The sequence below is a fragment of the Tenrec ecaudatus genome, chromosome 16 (assembly GCF_050624435.1).
Source record: "Tenrec ecaudatus isolate mTenEca1 chromosome 16, mTenEca1.hap1, whole genome shotgun sequence".
Classification (NCBI taxonomy): Eukaryota; Metazoa; Chordata; class Mammalia; order Afrosoricida; family Tenrecidae; genus Tenrec; species Tenrec ecaudatus.
In genome coordinates this window covers 56815176-56835169 of record NC_134545.1, presented here as the reverse complement: position 1 = coordinate 56835169, position 19994 = coordinate 56815176, and the positions used below count along the sequence as shown (strand labels likewise).

Here is a 19994-nt window from a genome sequence, read left to right as displayed (position 1 = left end):
ATTTATATTTATTAATCTAATTAATTTCTCATATAAATAATTTGACTGAATGAAGTACAAAGGCTAGAAATCCAAGCAATATCTGAGTACCTTGACACTAATGCTTCTGATCAAAATGTGAAGAGGAAGCTTTAGTAGGAATAAATTTGTTCTTTATAAAATTTTGTCCCCAAATAAATGTTTCACATAAAACAATTTTATGGTATATGTTTTTGTGTGCATAGCTTTAAGATCCAGTGGAGTCTTTAAACAAATATTAAAAGCAAATAGTAAAAATAAGTTTCCATGGCATCCATTAAAACGTATTTGTCTGTTATTGAAATGATTTATAAACCTATATATTTCTCCCTGTCCTTAGTTAAATCGATGCACTAAAATGGAGGCCATTTCTCTACCTTTCTTTACTAAAAGGAGTAACTATGACCATTATAAGCATACAAATGAAACTAGCTTCATTAACTTCTTAGTCTATTCATCCAAATTATGTCTTATTCTCTGAATTTAAAAATGAAATGATTACTTTTGTTCTACACTCCTCCTTCAGAGCATTTTGGGATTATGGAAGGGGAATTCTTCTGCAACATTTCTCTCTGCCTAAAAATAGATGCCTTCAACCAGGTCAAGCAACACAGCAAATAAAAATACGTATCAATGAAAAAAGGAAAAGAGTAAAGAAAAAATAAAAGCAGAATAAAAGGTTGAAGAGGGGAAAGGAAATAGAAAAAGCAGCTCATACTAGAATAGATCATAAAGTGTTGCAATAAAATTAAAGACACCTTCATTTAAACAAAAAATAACAAAATTTGGTACTACTGTTTTTCAGTTTATCCTTCACCTATATCTGTACAAAGTCCCCTAAAGAATTTTCTGCATGTGAAGTTGCAGTTTTGACATCTTCAAAGAATGAAAATTGTGTTCCTTTTTTAAAAAAAATTCTCTGGGTATAGGAAACATAAAGATGTCCGAGTTGTAAGATAGAGGGCGTAGATGAATGGGTTAGCTTTCTCAATAAAATTCCTATAGGTCAGCCCTGGCTAGCCAGAAGGATGAACAAGTACATTGTGATGGTTGAAAAACAAATTCCTTGACAATATTTCCTGGCTTTTTGCTCACCAACTCCATGTCAATTTTCTTAAAACTTCTTTGTAATTCACAGTGATCACCCCTGACTTTTCAAAATCTTCATCAGGATTACTCCTACAGGGGGAACAAAAATAAAATTTATAATAATATGAGATGACATCTGTGCCTTGAATTTAACTGGCCCAGAAGATTCCCCAAGAAGCCACTGTTCCCATTTACACTTTGAGGTGGCAGGTTACCATAAAGAGAGTAAGACAAAAGTATTACTGATAAGACTTGTCTGCAGCTATCCAGCCATCACTGCCACATGTCTAAACTTATTCTCTATGGATTTAATCTGTGTGTATTTGGACTACAACACTGGTGGCAGTACATTTTGACTCATTCTGATAATTTTAATGGGATGATTGGTCAAAAATGGTTAAATTAATCTGGATTTCCTTGAGTCTTTAAGTCCTCAAACCAACAGCTCCAGCAAGGTGGCTGGTGTATGATTATTAAAAAGACTTTGGAGGGAAGAGTTCTATAGGCTTAGACTGTGAATTCAAAGGACACTGCTGTCTGTTTTCTATGTAGCACTACTTCTAACCTCTTATTCAGCAACTGCTTACCTTAGTCACGAATCTCCCATGTGTAACATAGCTATTTGCTTGCAGAAAAATACAAGGGTATTGCATTATTGAATTTATATCATCTATTATGGATGTACTATTTTCAAATAATTCCAGTAGGCTAGTTAAACATGACCCCCTATAATTGAACCAGCAGTGAATATTAGTTATCAACTTTCCTTTCGCAGGCCGAGTGTCCATGGCTTCACTTAACACTGTGCATCTTTTCTCCACTCCCTTTCATCTGAGAGTACAATTGCCAGATTTTCAAAATATCTCTAAATTATTAGCTAATGCCAAGTTTCTTTCTAAAGAAATTTAGCTTCTTCTAATGATGTTAGAGACCTGGAATTTAATTTTATTCCTTCCCTGGGGTGAAATTTTTTGGCATTTTAATTGGATTTTCCTTCATCATTAATGAAACTGATCAACTTTTCATTTGTTTCTTACATATTTAAATTTATTGTGTTATTAATATATGACCCTTTAAATTTCCTTGTTGTAAGTTATTTATTTGATAACTTTTAAATATTTCAGAATTAAAGTACACTTATGGTCCACGTTTTAAATTTTAATATATCTCATGATTAATGAATTAATATATATTATGATTTTATCTTGTTCAAAATGTGTATGTATGCTGAAGCCATTATTATGTCTTTATACAATATCTTTCAAATACTTTCGTATTTTACTGATCACATTATTTCATATTTTATGTATCTCCTCTTGGAAATTATTTTTTAATCTGGTAAACTGTAACCCAGTTGCCTTTTTGTTTTCCAGGTAATGATACTATATTTTCCACTTATTCAAAATACTACACTTTCCAGTAGCATTACCATTGTCTTAGCTCAAAATTACATATCTACGTGTGTGTATATGTAGTCTGTTTTAGAGAGCTGACACTGGTTCCATTGTTTTACTTTTTGTCTTTCCAACAATTTCATAATATGTCAATGCTAACTTTCTGTCAAGTATTGCATAGGATTCTTCATGATGACAGTCTTGGCTAATGTTAGTCTTTCAATTTTCATAATTAAATTAAATTATCATGAAACACTTCTTGATCCTTCAAACTTTATATAAATATTGGTGGAATTGACACATTTAGAAATGCGTCTTCCAATCCTTATCACAACATAGTTCTCCATCAATTTTATATTTAAATTTTCTTTAAGTATTTTTTCCCAAAAGGTAATATGTTTCATTTATTTTTAGATATTTTATGTTCTTGTTATACTTTAAAATGGCATTTTATATTTAATTTTCTAATAGAACAATTCAATGCATATTTACTTTCTGTCAATAGTTTGTAAAAATATAATTAAATTTTTTTAAATGCTGAGTGTTCTTGCATGAAAATTAACCGAATAATTTGTAAAAATGAAATATTGCTTTTACCTTTGCAATATTCATCTCTCTTTTTCTTTCTTGGGTTGCTTCACTATCTAGGGCAGCCAACTTTATATAAAGTAAATAATTCTCAAAATATTGGCTAGAACTTGCTAGCTAATATTAAAATTTCTTGAATTCACATATAAGTCAAATTCTAGCTGTCTGTGTATTTAAATCAAATAATGGAGCCAATGATAATTTCTAGAACTCCATCACCATTGCTTCAAGCACGGGTAGTTTGCTTCAGGCTAAGAAAGCATAGTTGATGAGATCAGTTTCTCCACTGAGAATATCCAGAAACGCTAGATGAACGTTATAAGCAAACAGAGCAAAGCAGAATCTTTAAAAGGTAGTGGGTGGAGAGATGCGTTGAAGCCTGAGCTTGAGAAAGCAGTGTTCCACAGGAGGGTATGTTGAAAACACACCGACCTTCCTCAGAACTCAACAGATTTCCACTTCTGACTGCATGGCAAGGAGTTCAGCTTTCAGGTGAATGCCTTCGACAGAGGCCCACAGTGGACATTGTCAAGCAGGAAAAACAAAGGCAAACTTTTTTTTTTATTTAATGGGTGGGTTTCTTAGAAAGGAGCATAAAATCAGCTATGCCATTCTGATTTTTACTGTTGCGATAATTTACCCCAAAGCTGAACTTCATTGAGAAACTAACAATTTTATTTCTTCATAATGTCAAATATCTGGAGTTTTAACAAGGTCTATTTGGGCAGCTCCTGCTTTGGATCGCTGATGTGGGAATAGTAGATTAGCTATCAAATGTGGCTCATTTGCATGTCAGTGTGTAGTACTAACTGTCACTGGTGGACTAAGACAAGGCTGAGGACCAAAGAATGTGACCCACCCAGGTCTGATCGTTCAATGAAAGGAATATCAGAACATCTGCAGATATATTTTACAGAATTTAGGAATCATGTCTGAGGGAAGGCCAAAAGGGAAAGCAAAAGCCTTGGAAAGTCTGACTAGTGAACATATTATGGAGCTGTAGAGAAAAGCCCCAATGACTATTAAAGATCATGTGTGAAATTTCTGGACACAAAATGTAGGAGTGGGTGTCTCAAAAAAAATACATATTAAGAATATCACTACAATTACAATTAAGAATACCACATGGTTTCTCGAAACCATTCACTCTTAACAGAGGATAGAATTGGCCCAACTATAAGGAAAATGACAATATTTAAAGTCTCTACTATGGCCAGCATTCAATAAAAGAAAATCAACAGGAATGGCAAGATGCAATAAGCATAAATTGATAATTCATCATTATTAGATGTAAGCCTGAAAAAGACAGATAAGTCACACTCAGGCATAACAGACATTCACGAAGATGTAACAAAAATCATCTAAAACATCCGTAAAACCAAATACTTATATTAGGAGGGAAGTACTGACATAATGGACAGCAGAACAAGATAAAAGGAGATCACTCTCAGCTTGAGGTGAACATGCTTGCTTCTCCCGGCCCTTGATGACCAGTAAGTTTCCAAGGCCAAGAGTCATTTGAGCAGTGTCCTCTCAATAAAGGACACATTACTGAAGACACGTGCTGGGACCAATGATCTCCTTGCAAAACGGTGACACTACAACTACCCTGAATTGGTAACATCGACACTTTTGCATACTATTCACTTTATTGCTTTTGCTACTTGAAAATGTGAGACTTTCCTCTGGGTGCTTAGTGAGGCCCTTCCTTCATGAAGTATCTCTACTGATAGGTTTATGTTTTAACCTTATCCCTATACACATGTATGACTGTGTTAATCTGGGTAGACTAGAGAAACAAATTCATGGACACTGTACTTACATAGTCAGTGGAGAGTCTCTCAGGGAGTGAGCAGAGAGAGTGTCTTCTGCCTCTAAGGAGTAATGCAGGAGTTCCCAGAATCCTCAGGAGACAGCCATGCCCACACAGAGGTCTCATTGGCTATGATCTGATTGATAGACAGGTTAAACTCCACCCCTTCACAGAGAAGTCCTCGCAAATTGCCAAATGATTAAATAACTACCACCTATGACTATTGATTACAGTGAATAAAACAATGTGATGTTTTTGTAGGTTTTCTAGGGTTTGCTTAAAACACAAGAAAAAAACCATAATGACAAGCAGTTGAGAGGGGAAGGCTGGGAGAGAAACCAAGAGTGTGTAGGAGTTAGAACTAAAAAAAGATCAAGACAAAGTAATAAAACCTGCTTTAAGAAAAATAAGCCATGAACAATATATTCATGAACAATATATACAAGGACAATGAGCACTCTCACTAAAAATATTAGAATTTAGGAGAGGGAATTGTATGGGAATTCTAGAATTGAAATTAAGGATAATTGAAATAATGATGACAAGAAATGAGTAAGGCAATACATTTGATAGAGGAAAGATTCATTAAAATGTATTGTAGGTAACTTTAAAAGAGCCAGACTGAAACACTGAAAAATTTGAGAAAAATAATAAAGACCATATTCGGTAAAGGACAAGGATGTGAAATATTTAATTAGATTATGAGATAAATGTAAATCTAAGCGCTGGCATGAGTCTCCGCGTGGCTCCTCCAGCCCCAGGGCTCTGGTTCCGTCAGCGTAGCTCTATGTGGCTTGTCAACAGAAACGATTCGCAGGGAGACAAGCAGAGAGACTGTACATGTCCATCCTCCAGGGAGCTATTTATCTCTATAGCACCTCCAAATGAGGCCATCAAGCTGAAACCTGATGGATAGGCTAAACTCCTCCCCTTCGCTCTTAATAGTCTCAAATTGACACCAGATTATGTAACTACCATACTGTATCTCTTTGATTTACACTATGTCATAATTTCTGCTCGTGCTGAAAAACTGTGATTTATCAAGTTATGAAAGCAGAAACAGACCTCCTTTGCCCTTGTGTAGGCAGCCATAGAAGTCATTGAGAAAAGGTGCATGAATCCTGGCTGCTCTTTTCTCTTGCTGTCCCTGGGTAGGGGTGGTGTATTTTATGACCTTTACTGTATGAAGTCAATGATACCTGCTCATGACAGCAGTGAAAGCAGTCCAGAGCTTCATAGATTTTCCTTAGATTTGGGTGGTAAATCAGGATGGGTGTTCTTACTGCTTGTAGCATGACTGACAGTTTTAATGCTGTGATCTTTTTTTAAAAAACATTTTATTAGGGACTCATACAACTCTTATCACGATCCATACATACATCAGTTGTGTAAAGCACATCTGTACATTCTTTACCCTCATCATTTTCAAAGCATTTGCTCTCCACTTAAGTCCTGAGTCTGTGCTAGTCTGGGTAGACTAGAAAAACAAATCCACGGAGACTCTTATATATGTATAAGAAAGAGTTTTATATACAAGAGCAGTTGAACATTGAGAAAACATCCCAACCCAGTGAAGATCAAGACCATAAATCTGATATTATCCCATATGTCCAGTACCAGTCTATAAATTCCTCTTCAGACTCATGCAACACATGCAATGATGCCAAATTCAGGAAAATCACAGACCAGTGAATGAACGTCTTGTGAATCCAGTGGCAGTGGAAGTATCTCAGTGCTGGCAGTGGTCTCCATGTGGCTCCTACAGTTCCAGGGCTCTCGCTGCCACCAGCCTGTATCCATGTGGCGTGTCAACAAGAATGTCTCGCAGGGAATGTATGTGTGTCCCACCTCCATTGAACTATTCATCTCCTTAACACAGAAGTGTATGTGTGTCCAACCTCCATCGAGCTATTTGTCTCCTTAGCACCTACAAATGAGGTAATCAAACTGGAACCCGATTGACAGGTTTCTTAAGTCTCAAATTGACAACAAATTGTGTAACTACAGGGTCCATAAAGTTATGTGAATAAATACTTCTTTTAGCTTTTTAAGTTTCCCCTGGTAATAACTGAGTATGGTTTTATTCTTGCAAAGAAAACTTTTTAAAAAGTTATTTTGTTTTTAAATAATTCAGGATATAGGAAAAATATCCTATTTTGTTTTATTTCCCTTCTCTTCCTCTTTTCTTCTATCCCTTTCTTTTCTGCATCTTGCCTTGGTTGAAGTATAATTCTTGAAGCCATAGCATTTCTTTGGACCTAAAGATTTGAATTGAAGATAACTTTACTCACTAAAAGATAATTTTAATGAAAATGCTTAAGGGATACAGCTACAGAAAAAAAATTAACTAATTAACCTCTTAAATTAAAATGTAAACCAAAAGCTCACTTAGAAGACTAAAGAATTTTATGGTTTTTATCAAATTTAAAGAAGGAATTAATTTTCTGGAATGTAGCTCATTAACATGTTTATTGTTTGTCATATTTTAAAATAATATTGGTACATACTATTGAATAAAATTAATGGTGCATTAAAATTGTTTCACCTTAAACTAGGAACAGTTTCCTGTAACTAGAATTCTCTTTTCTCTAATAACTTTTTTCTCTGCTATGAAAAAAAAAGCTTCCATATTAAAATGATATATGGAGGCAAAAGGTAATTTATGATCTACCCTTGCTACAAAGCATTTGTATTGATCCATTTTGCTTCCATTCTGCTGAAGCTAATGGAAATCATTTGTCACCTGATTTGTCCCAGTTGATTTGAAAACAAAAACAAAAAAATTCCCATTATACTATTTATCAGATCAACGGAAGGCTGATATAAGTATGCTTATGTCTGCAACTAAGATTCAATTTCTAGGGAAGTAGTGAATATTTCACATGCCAAGAAGTTTTTGTTTGGTTGCTTTAAATTTCTTTAATATTAAATGGATGAAATATCCAATAAAGATACTTTGATAATTACTGATGATTGAAATGTAAAGTTGGAGACAAAGAAGAAAAATTGGTAGTGGGAAAAGATGGTTTTGGTCATGGTAAGTAACTTGTCAAACAATATAAAAAGTGACTTCACTGGATGGAATATTCAAGATCAAATCAACTACATCTGTGGAAAGAAATTATGAGGTTAGAACAAGGTTGCAAAAGAGATTATCAATTGTTCAGATAAAGTTGAAATAAATTAATGCAAGTCCATAAGATCCAAAATATGACTTTCTATTTCACCTGTATTTAGAGATAATCTTAAGAAGAGAATTGACACAGAAAAAGCAGATAAGGTGTGAAATGGCTTCAAGAACATACATGAAGAAAGAAAGAGATCATTAAAATGAAAAAAGAAAAAACAAAAAATCAATGTCAAAAGAGACTCTGAAATTTATTCTTGAAAGAAGAGTAGTTAAAGCAAATGAAAGAAATACAAAGTAAAAGAATTGACTAGATGATTTCAATGTGATTCCTGGGAAGGCAAAACAAAATATTATAATTAAATATGCAATGACTTAGACCTAGAAAACCAAAAAGGAAGAAGTGGCCCAATATTTCTCCAGCCAGAAGAGCTAAAGAAAAATTTCCAGTGTAGAGTTGCAATGTTGAAAGTTTCTATGTGCTAACTTTTGAACATAATATGAAACATCAAAAGAAGATGGAAGAAACACACACCACAACTATACCAAAAATATTTAGTCAACGTCCAACCATTTTAGGGGTAGTACATAATTAAAATCTGATGGCATTGCAGTCCAGTCGGCACTGAAGGAACTGATGGAAAACAAGCTCCGAACTTGCTGGAATACCAATGGAGCTATTTCTACCAGTGATGGAAACCTGGATGTGCTTCTTTGTCACAGCGAAGGAATCTGGAAGAAACCAACTAGAATAGGTCCATATTTGTGCCCGTTTCAAAGATAGGTGATCCAAGCACGTACAGAGATTCTTGAGCAATGCCATTCATATCACGTGAGAGTAAAATTTTGCTGAAGAAAATTTAAAATGCTTGCTGTGGTGTCTTAACAGAGAACCTTCCAGAAAGTCAAGCCGCATTCGGAAGAGGACATGGAAGAAGGGATATCAACACAGACATAATATGGATCTGAGCTAACTTCAGAGTCTAGTAGAAATATTTTTACTTGTGTTTTCTTTTCTATATGTTAGTCCGGGTAGAATAGAGAAACAAATTCATAGACCCTCATGTATAGGAAAGAGCTTTATAAACAAGAGCAATTGAATATTGAGAAAACATCTCAACCTAGTTCAATATTAGCCCATATAGTTCTCTTCAGACTCACGGAACACATGCAATGACTCCGAATGCAGGAAGATCACAGGCCAGTGGGAGGGAAGTCTTGTGGACCCAGTGGTGTTGTAAGCATCTCAGCACTGGCAGGAGTCTCCATGTGGCTCCTCCATCTCCCAGGACTCTGGCTGGATCAGGGTAGCTTTATGTGACTTCTCATTAGAAATGTCTCACAGGGATTGAGCAAGTGTCCCACCTCCAGTAAGCTATTTATCAGCGTAGTGCCTCCAAATGAGGTCATCAAGCTGTACCCTGATTGACAGGCAAGCACCACCCTTTCATAAGTTTCAAATTGACAAAAGAGTAGGTAATCACCACACTTTCTCAAAAATATTAGACTGTGTGGATAATAATGAGTGATAGAGATTATGGCAAAGAGTGGTCTGCCTAAAGGACACACAAGTCTGTCTTGGAAGAAGTACAGCAGAGTTCTCTTCAGAGGCAAAGATAGTGAAACTCTGTCTTATGGAGTTTGGACATGTCTGAAGAGACTAGTCCCTGAAGAAAGACATCATGCATAGTAAAGAAGAGGGGCAGCGAAAAGAAAGGAGGCTCTTGAGATGAGTTGGCAGTGGCTGCAGCAATGGATTCAGCCACAGGAACAAACGTAAGGACAGTGTAGCACTAGACAATGTCTCATTCTTTTGTGCAGATGGTCATTCTGGGTCAGAACCGACTCAATGGCACCTAACAACAACCCAAATTAGAACAAGTGCCTAGAGATATGCAACATGCTTAGTAAAGGGTCAGGAAAAATGAAGAAGATATACAATTAAATGAATTGATACAATGGTTATAAAAATGGGGTCAAACCAATGTTGGAATTCAGCTGGTGTGTACTTGTTTGGAAGAACCAATATGTATTTTTATTGTTGCTTTTGGCAAACAGATTGTTAAAATGGCACTTGTAATTAGGATTTTCTCTATTGTGGGCAGCTCCCAATGTTGAAATCACAAATTTACATTCCTTGCTCTTCTAAATAATTCATCTGTGTGACAGTGTAATTATACATGCCTATAGTAATATTCATTCTGTTCATAGGTTATAAACAATTAAGCTATTAACTATGCTTGTTATCTTCATTTTTTAATTTCATAAAACTAGTCATATTTTTATTAAATACTACAATGATATTCCTTTGCATTTATTATTTCAGTAAATGAACATAGAAAGTAAACAAAAAATTGCCAAGCAACCAAAAAGTGACATGCTGTTATTCTTTACAGCCCAACTTCCCATGAGATACTATGCATAAATTATGCAAATCCTAAATGTGTTCAAAGAGCTAAAAATATTGTCAGAATCGTTGCTGTGAATTCAACAGCAGGAGAAAGTTTTTTTGTTTATCAAAGATAAGCATAATATGTTCAGAGAGAGGAAGCCGTCTGTTTCTAATATATGATACACAATGACTGCTGTCTAATTGGCTGCCTGTAAGCAGCGAGATCCAACTCCTACAGTGAAAAGATGATTGCAGAAAAATCACACAGCCAATGATGGTCAGATCAAAGTGGAGAACATCTTAAGTGAGGAAGCCAATCAAGAAGCAATATGGAAATATCAGAAATAACAAGTTTATTTTTGGTCTGAGATTATTTAATATTTTAAATCCTTAATATTTTAAATCTCTTATATTCTAGTTCTGTGTGCTGCTTTTATTGCTCTTATCTAAGTATTAACTGTATGAAATAATAAATTAGTTGATATATCATTTTTTAATACATAAAATGGTAATCAAGGCAGCGAACCTATTGTTAAATGATTTGAATCCCATCACTGCGTGATGCTTTACTGTTACTGAGTCTAAACCTACTGGACTATCCCTGAAATGAACTCTGAAAGTCAGATTAGAGTCCAGGAACCCTGACTGTGTGATGGTTACATTTTCAGAGATCACCAGGCCCTCCCCTGGTAGAAAGGGCTTTCCATTCCCATCACGAGTCGCAATCTCAGAAACCCACAGGGGCAGTTCTACCTTGTCCTGTAGGGTCACTATCTCTCTGCTTGCTACCTCTAGGGTCCCAAGAGTCAGCATCAACTTGATGGTGTGAGTTTTATTTTGCTTATTGCATTAGCCATCTAGTGCTCTTAGAAATAGCACAAGTAGATGACATTAACAATGAGAAGTGTATTCTCTAGCACTTTACGAGGTTAGAGGTTCAAGCTAGATCCTTCAAGTTGAGCTGTGAAGTGTAAAGTCAGAAATTCAAAGTGGAAAGTGATGAGACTACTCCATTAAAGATTTCATCCTTGGAAGCACCAGGGAGCCATTCTGCTCTGTCCACTAGGATTGCTTTGGGCCTGAAGCCACCCTAAAACAATAGGTTTGGAATACTGGTGAGTCAAGGGAAAGGCCTTCTCTGTCAACTCCATGGATGGGGGACATACTTGTCTCTCTTAATACCTGTGGGCCAGACCTTCCTGGAAATCTCTCTGTTTCATGGCATCAAGTATGCGTACGTTGAAAAATATCTATGTACAGGGAATCTGAGTCCAAACGCACGTTCTACTGTGGATACTTTTTTTCTTGGTGGCATTGAGGTTCCCCAGCTCTTTTTGCTTGCTTCTGTCTCCTTAAATATCTGGAAAATAAAACAAGTAATGCAGGCAATAACCATGGACAATCCTTTATGCTGGACCTGGATTGTAACCTGAGTAGGTGCAGTGACTGAAGTAAATCCACCCATTTTCTGTCGACTTACATGGGTTCTAGAGGGAATAGTGGACTCTTCCATTGGGAGACTGTGATCTTCATGGAAGCAGACATCCTCGTCTTTCTTCAGTGGAGTGGCTGTGTTGTTAGGTGGAGTCTGTTGTGGTAGTTAAGCGCCATTGAGTAGGTTCCAACGCATATCAACCCTACAAACAATGGAATGAAATACCCCCATCCTGCCTCATCCTCACAACTGTCCTATTGTTGCAGCCATTGTATGAACCCATTTTGTCAAAGACCTTCCTTCTTTCCAAAGGCCCTCTACTTTATCAATCATGGTATCCCCTGACTGGACTACTCTGGCAACATATCCAAAATACCTGAAACAAAGTTTTGCCATCTTTGCATTCTTGGTATACTTCTTTCAAAGTGGAGATCTGTTCATGTGGCAGTCCATGGTACTTTTGATGTTCATTGTCAGCACCATAATTCAATGCATGGATTCTTCTTTGGTCTTCCTTACTCTAAGCTGAATTTTTACATGCATACGAAGCAATTGAAAATGTCATGAGCTCGTCCACCTTATTTCTCAAAGTAATCTGCTTGCTTTCCAACATTTTAAAGAGGTCTTCTGTAGCAGGTCTACCTAGAGCAAAGCAATCTCATTGGTTCCAACTCTGCCTGGTCCTGTAACATAATTTTCATTATGCTTGAGTCCATTGTTGCAGTCATGGTGTGAATCCATCTCATTAAAGGTTTTCCTCTTTTTCCCTGACACTTTACACTGTCTGGTGTCATTTTCCGGGTACTGGTCTCATCTGACATGTTCAAAATACTTGAGATGAGCATTCTGCTGTAATTTTTACAAGATAAATGTGTACTTTTTACAGATGAATATTGAAATTCCATGACATTTACAATATTCTTCACTAACATCATAAATTTAAATAAATTATTCTGTAGTGTTCTTCATTTGTTGACTAATTTTCACCTGCTTGTCAGACTATTGAAAATACCATGGTGTGAGTCAGGTGTCCCTTGCTCAAGTAACATGCTTACTCTCCAACAATTTATGAATACAGTTAGCAGCCCTATGCTTACCTCATTTCACCATCTTGTCCTGATTCCGCTTCATAAATATAGCAAGTATGAACTAATCCACTCTAACATAACCTACTTCTTTCTCAGTAGTCATAAACGTACATAAGAGTTTTATAACACATTACAAAATGGAGGACAACCACATGATGCTGGAAATTGGGGTCTAGTCAAGCTGATCCTAATATATTTTGGCTGTCACACACTTAAAACAATGAATTGAGCATTTATATGAAAAGTATATAATACAAGCCACTGTGACAAAGCAGAAAATAATTATTTTAGGCAGTAACCATTTTCCTGATGATAATATTTTAATAATTTTTAGGTTTGAAAAGATAAAACTAACATAATTTGGGGTATCAACTTTGATAGCATTATACACATAGCTCTATAAGTTAAAGCACCATTAGAATAATGTATTCAATAAATGAATAGACTTCTTTGATCCATTAGTATTATTAATTATTTACTTTGTATTTTGCCCTTTGAAGAGCATATTTGGTGAATCTAACCTTAAAAGATCTCATAGTAAAAATTTATTTGCTTACTTACATAGAAAGAAAATTAAGACATGTATCTGCATTTTTAAACAAAATACATGTTACAGCTGGTTTTGAAGAACCAATTAGATTTGTCAAATATTCAAAATAGCACATCCTAATGGACTACTCCTCCAGTGGGTCCCACAAGCTCCAGCTTAAGGGGAGAGGAGAATTGCTTTCACACATACATATTTTTGATGTCCTTTAATGCCATTAAATAGGGAAAGTGTTTTAAAAGATTCATTTAAATGTTGCTATCATGACAATTAATGTTACCACCTAATCTCATATTAAGACAAATTTATTGCTGAATCACACTCACATATAAACAGCACTATATAGCTCAGGCAGAGGGAACAAGTTTAAAATTTTCTTAAATATACATGATGTACACTACTATTTCTTATATACCATTTTACTATGACTTCTCTTTGCCTTCCCTACTAGTTGGATAGTATTGACTTATTTAAGCACAGAGCTGAAAATGTGACATTTTAAAACTAACATTTAGAGTGATCAGAGTATGGCCCATGTATTCATTTATTTATTTTCAACCACAAAAAGTTTATGAGATGTTTTTTAGTATCAGGAACTCTAACGGGCTGAAGTATGCAAAGTCAAAGTAAAAATTGATAGTGTTTACACAATTGTAGATTTTATGTTTGTGTAAAGGAACCAAATTCAGTTTATTTCAGAAATATAAGTTGTTCAATGACACATTTAGGCCATAAGGCAGTTCCCCAAATATAGAAGCAAGTGAACTTCCTTAGGTTGGTTTTGAAAGTTGGCCCTTTAGTTATCTAATCATTTAATAGTTGAGTTAAAATTTTATACAGATTGATTGTATATTTGTGAGCATATTAAATATTATGAGGCCTGAGCAGTTTTGTAAAAATTAAAGTTTAAATTTTCTCATCTTGTTATCTCTATAACGCCCACTGCCATCCAGTCAATGCTGACTCAGCCACCTTGTAGGATAAGGTAGAACTCTCCCTGTGAGATTCTGAGACTTTAACCCTTGATTAGAGTAGAAATCCCAGTCTTTCTCCTGTAGTGTGAGCAGTGGTTTTGAACTGCAGTCTTTGCAGATGAAAGCCCAATGCATAACCACTATGCCAACAGGACTCCTTAATATCTTTATAGATGTTCCATATACAGTATCTGATAAACACATAAATGACTAATGAATCTGTCATACTTTTTTCTTCTGACTTAACATTGTCTTTGTTTTATGAAATAACACAGAACTTACAATATCTTATATTTACATAATTGTCCACCCAACTATATCATTTAAACTTTTTAAAGTCATGTTTGTTATTTACTGACACTTGGGCATACTATGCTACACATTCTATCACTTTAGTTCAACCTGCAGTGTTTCTATCAAATAACATTTATTTGCTTAACACACTCACTAATCATTTGTTAGTAGTTGAGTACATTAATGGAATAAGAATGATTAATTAAATAAGATTTTATGCAGAGCTTAACTTATGAGAATAGTCAATCATTAGAGGGGAGAACACTATAAAATAGAACATAATGTATGATTTAAAAATATATAAACAAAATGCTTGAATATATAAAAGTAAACAAATATAACTTATAAAATTTCATGAGAGGCAAGGGGTTGACTGTAGCAGAGGGGGCGAAGAGAGAGGAGTGTTCAGGAGGAAGACATTGAAAGTTATGGAAACACAAAAGGACAAAGGTTATTCAGATTAGTGTGAACTATTTAATGTGGGTAAAGAAATACTTCGTGGCTAGATTTCGCATGATTTTTAAATGCCATGCTAAGAAATATCTTTTATTTAAGGGAAGCAGGGAATTAGTAGAGATTTTGAAGAACAAAAAATATTTTTAAAATCATTTTATTGGGGGCTCATAAAATTCTTTTCACAATCCATACATCCATCAATTGTGTCAAGAAAATTTGTTCATTTGTTGCCATCATCATTCTCAAAATATTTGCTTTCTACTTGAGCCCTTGATATCAGCTCCTCATTTTCCCCCTCCCACCCTGCTCCCCCCTCCCAAATGAACCCTTGATAATTTATAAATTATTATTATTTTGTCATATCTTACACTGCCCGATGTCTCACTTCACCCACTTTTCTGTGGTCCATCCCCCAGGGAGGAGGTTATATGTAGACCATTGTAATCAGTCCCCCCTTCCTACCCCACCCTCCAGGTAACGCCACTCTCACCACTGGTCCTGAAATGGTCATCTGTCCTGGATTCCCTGTGTTTCCAGTTCCTATCTGTGCCAATGTACATTCTCTGGTCTAGCCAGATTTGAAAGATACAATTGGGATTATGATAGTCGGGGAGGAAGCATTTAAGAACTAGAAAAACGTTGTATGTTTCTTCATTGCTACCCTGAACCCTGACTAGCTCATCTCCTCCCCACAACCCTTCAGTAAGAGGGTGTCCAGTTGCCTACAGATGGGCTTTGGGTCTCCACTCTGCACTAACCTTATTTACAATGAAATGATTTTTTTCCTTTGGTGTCTGATACCTGATCCCTTGGACACCTTGTGGTCACACAGGCTGGTGTGCTTCTTCCATGTGGGCATTGTTGCTTCTGAGCTAGATGGCCGCTTGTTTACCTTCAAGTCTTTAAGACCCCCGATGCTTATCTTTTGATAGCTGGATAGCATCAGCTTTCTTCACCACATTTGCATATGCACAGATTTGTCTTCAGTGATCATATCGGCAAGGTGGACACTCACTGATAGGATTTTTTGTTCTTTGATGTCTGGTACCTAATCCTTTCGACACCTGGTGGTCACACAGGCTGGTGTGCTTCATCCATGTGGGCTTTGATGCTTCTGAGCTAGAATGACTGCTTGTTTTCCTGCAAGCCTTTAAGACACCAGATGCTATATCTTTTAATAGCCGGGCACCATCAGCTTTCTTTACCACATTTGCTCATGCACACATTTGTTTTCAGCGATCTTGTCAGGAAGGTGCACATCATGGAATGCCAATTTAATAGAGCAACGTGTTCTTGCATTGAGTAATTACTTGAGTGGAGTTCCAATGTCCATCTGATGTCTTAATACTAAACCTATAAATACATACACTTAGATCTTTTTCCTCACCATCCTATATAAATATATTTACATATATACAGGCCTGTATTTCGACCTCTATAAATACTTTGTCTCCTAGTTCTTTCCTCTATTTCCTTTTACTTACCTCTTGTCCCACTATTATGCTCACCCTTCATTTGGGTTTCAGTAATTTCTCTCAGTTACATTGCCCTTGCTGAATTCCTACCAGGCCTCTCACACACACCTTGCCACTATTTTTGGGTCACTTGTTGCTCCCTTGTCCCTGGGTTGGTCAATATCACCTCCTTACTGCTGCCTCCCCCTCTCCCATGTCCCCCTGGAACCATCAGTGCCATTGTTTTCTCCTGCAGACTGTTCATCCAGCCTATCTTATCTAGATAGATCTGCAGAGATAATAATATGAACCAAAAAACAAGCCATAGCAAGACAAAGTGACAAAAGAGAACATAACGATGACAACAAAAAAGAAAACCAATGACCCATAAAAGAATAAATTAATTTAAAGAAAAGAAACAGAATTTTCTTTTAATTTTAAAAAGAAAGAAAAACTTGTAAATAGATCAAGATCTGATTTTTGACCTCTAGGCATGTCCTCCAGTAAAGTCTGATGGGGCGCCATGCTCTGGCCTCAGAGTCGATCCTTTGCACTTCCTTGGGAGCTCCTTGCTCTGCTCCCTTGACTCACGGCTTTAGTGTTTGGCCTTAGTGTCGCGGGTTTAATCCGGGCCAACCCTGACACTGAATCTCCAGTATTGTCTCCCATAGGGCCATGGGTCAGCTAGGGATGAAAAAAATAATTTTAAAAAAGAACAATATGTGTACCTGGTTATAATATAATTTATAAAATAAAGGGAACACAAAAAAGTATGCCCTTTCAACCATTAAATTATAAGCTTGAGATATTTTCTATTAATCTGCTGTTTAAATGTTATTGCAAAATATGCTTATAGGTTCCAATGTCAACATTTCACTTTTTTATACATTCCCTATGTAGCCTTCTCTGCAATGGATGATATAGACCTATGCTTATTTGAAAGAGATCCTGTGTTAGTCAGGGTGGACTAGAGAAACAAATACAAAGAGACTCCTAAGTATATAAGAAAGAGCTTTCTATACAGAAGTAATTGAGTATTGAGAAAATGTCCCAGCCCAGTCCAGATTAAGTCCATAAGTCCGGTATTAGCCCATATGTCCAATACCAATCTATAAAGTCCTCTTCAGACTCACAAAACAAATGCAATGACGATGAATGCTGGAAGATCGCAGGCCAGTGGGTGGCAGGTCTTTTGGATCCACTGGTGGCGTAAGCGCCTCAGTGCTGGCAGGGGTCTTTATGAGGCTCCTCGAGCTTCTTCAGGCCCTTTGTCAGCAATGTCTCACAGGGAGTGTGTGTTCTACCTCCAATGAGCTATTAATCGCCTTTGCACGAAGTATCAAGCTGTGAGCTGATTGACAGGCTAAACTTCACCCCTTCACTCTTAAATCTCAAATTGACAACAAATTATGTAACTACCACAGATACTTAGTATTGATATGTGCTATATTTTAAAATGGTTAAGAATATTCACAGACAATATTCACAGGGGTATGGGGGAAACACATAACAATGAGGACTGTGTAATCCCACTCAAGGAGAGCAAATAGCAGAATTCTAGATGAATGGATTTATTGATTGAGGTAAAATATGGCTAAATATAGATAGGTTCATTTTATATACATTATATATAATAGAATGATAATATATAACAATATATAACAAGAACAACAAGGTTTCCTTAGGGGGAAGGGTAAGAGAGGGAGGGGGTAAAGAGGAGCTGATACAAAAGAGTTCAAGAACAAAAAAAATATTTTGAAACTGATTGTAGTAGCAATTGTACAATTATATATTTGAAGTTTGAAATATTATGATACATGTAAGAGCTACAAATAAAATCATGAATTAAAAAAAGAATATTCAAAGAAAGTTAAATGATTAAAAAATATAATCCCAAACAAAATAAGAAAACATATACATCATAGTATGCATATCAGTGTAATCATATACCATAGTTCCATGTTACAGAATTGAGAGTGAGTACATGTATACAGATACAAATATATAGCATGAGTATTGTTAGGGGCAGGTGGTGGAGGATTTATTTTAAGTGTTACTGGTACAACTGTGTAGATGTCTGGGAAAAGAGGTTTTATCTATCTCTCTCCTTCTACTAAATTTTTTTAAATGGGTAAAAATATGACCTTTAAAACAAAAATAGTTCTAAAAATATTAGAATATATAGTAGTGTTTTATTTTGTATATGCAAGCAGTCTCCAATTTAAATGATATCTGTTCTTAACAGTGTCTCTAGTTAAGTTTGTAGGTAAGTTGCAACAGGTGTATATAATTTTTATTTAGCCCTACTTAAATATCTGACAAAATGAAAGCTGTTATTTTAGAAATATTAACATTCAAATGTTTTTTTGGAAAAGTATTCCATTTAATTAATTATCTGCTTTGCCTCACAATTGTAAAAGTATCTTGACCCGTGATTTTATTTAACTTAGAATAAGAGTTATGCTAAACTTCCTAAAACTTTAGGGGAAATACAATATTCACCTGTGAAATTCAGGTCTGGAGGGCTACATGAATTGTTTATACTTTTTTAGTGTATTCCCAGACATTCTGTACAAATCTGGAAATAGACTATTTTTAAAAAAGTCATATTAAACCAAAGTACAATTTGAAGTTCTTTTAATATGTAATTTGCAATTCAGGTTAACATTTTAGTCATGAAAAACAAACACACTGCCATTGAGTCAATTCTGAGTCATAGTGATCTTAGAGATTAAATCTTAAAAAAAATTTTTTTAATGTGCCCTAGGCATGAAACAGCTCTGGCCACAATCTAGGCATCAAGCTAGGATGAACAAAGGGCTGCCAGTCTGCTCTGCCCCTGACTGATATAAGAGCACCACCACCAATCAGGGGTCTCTTTGTTCATAGCCAGGGTTTCCAGATTAAATCTTTACAGGAGCAGACAACCTTATCTTTTCCCTTGAAGAGACTGGTGGGTTGAACTACTGACTTTTTGTTAGCAGACCAAAGCATAATCTACCCTGTAATCTTTATTTTCTCCAAGAAGTAAAAAAATATTACAATAAAGACAGAACTTCCAAAGACTGACACTCCATTTTATAGGCTTTGCTTTGGAAACAGGGTCAGAAGGAGGCTTTCATACAATTTACCTTAAAACAGTTTCTAGTCTGACTTTAGAATTTCCATTTGTCAAAACTGCCTACACACATAATTATTCAAAAGAATACACAAAGCCAAAGGTAAGCCAGATCTCTCTAATTAGCTATGGTTTGACTTAAAGGTGGCTTTCAAGAACAGCAGACTCGAGGTTCAAGGTCAAAATATCATCGTGCAGTAACGACCT

At 35.7% G+C, this 19994-nt stretch overlaps 1 non-coding gene across 1 annotated transcript; it reads right to left on the bottom strand.

The window, feature by feature from the left end:
• Positions 1-19423: 19423 nt before the first annotated feature.
• Positions 19424-19567, bottom strand: LOC142430118 (small nucleolar RNA SNORA48). Its single transcript, XR_012780589.1, has one exon. It is a non-coding gene; the product is annotated as a small nucleolar RNA SNORA48 (small nucleolar RNA).
• Between the last annotated feature and the right edge of the window lie 427 nt (positions 19568-19994).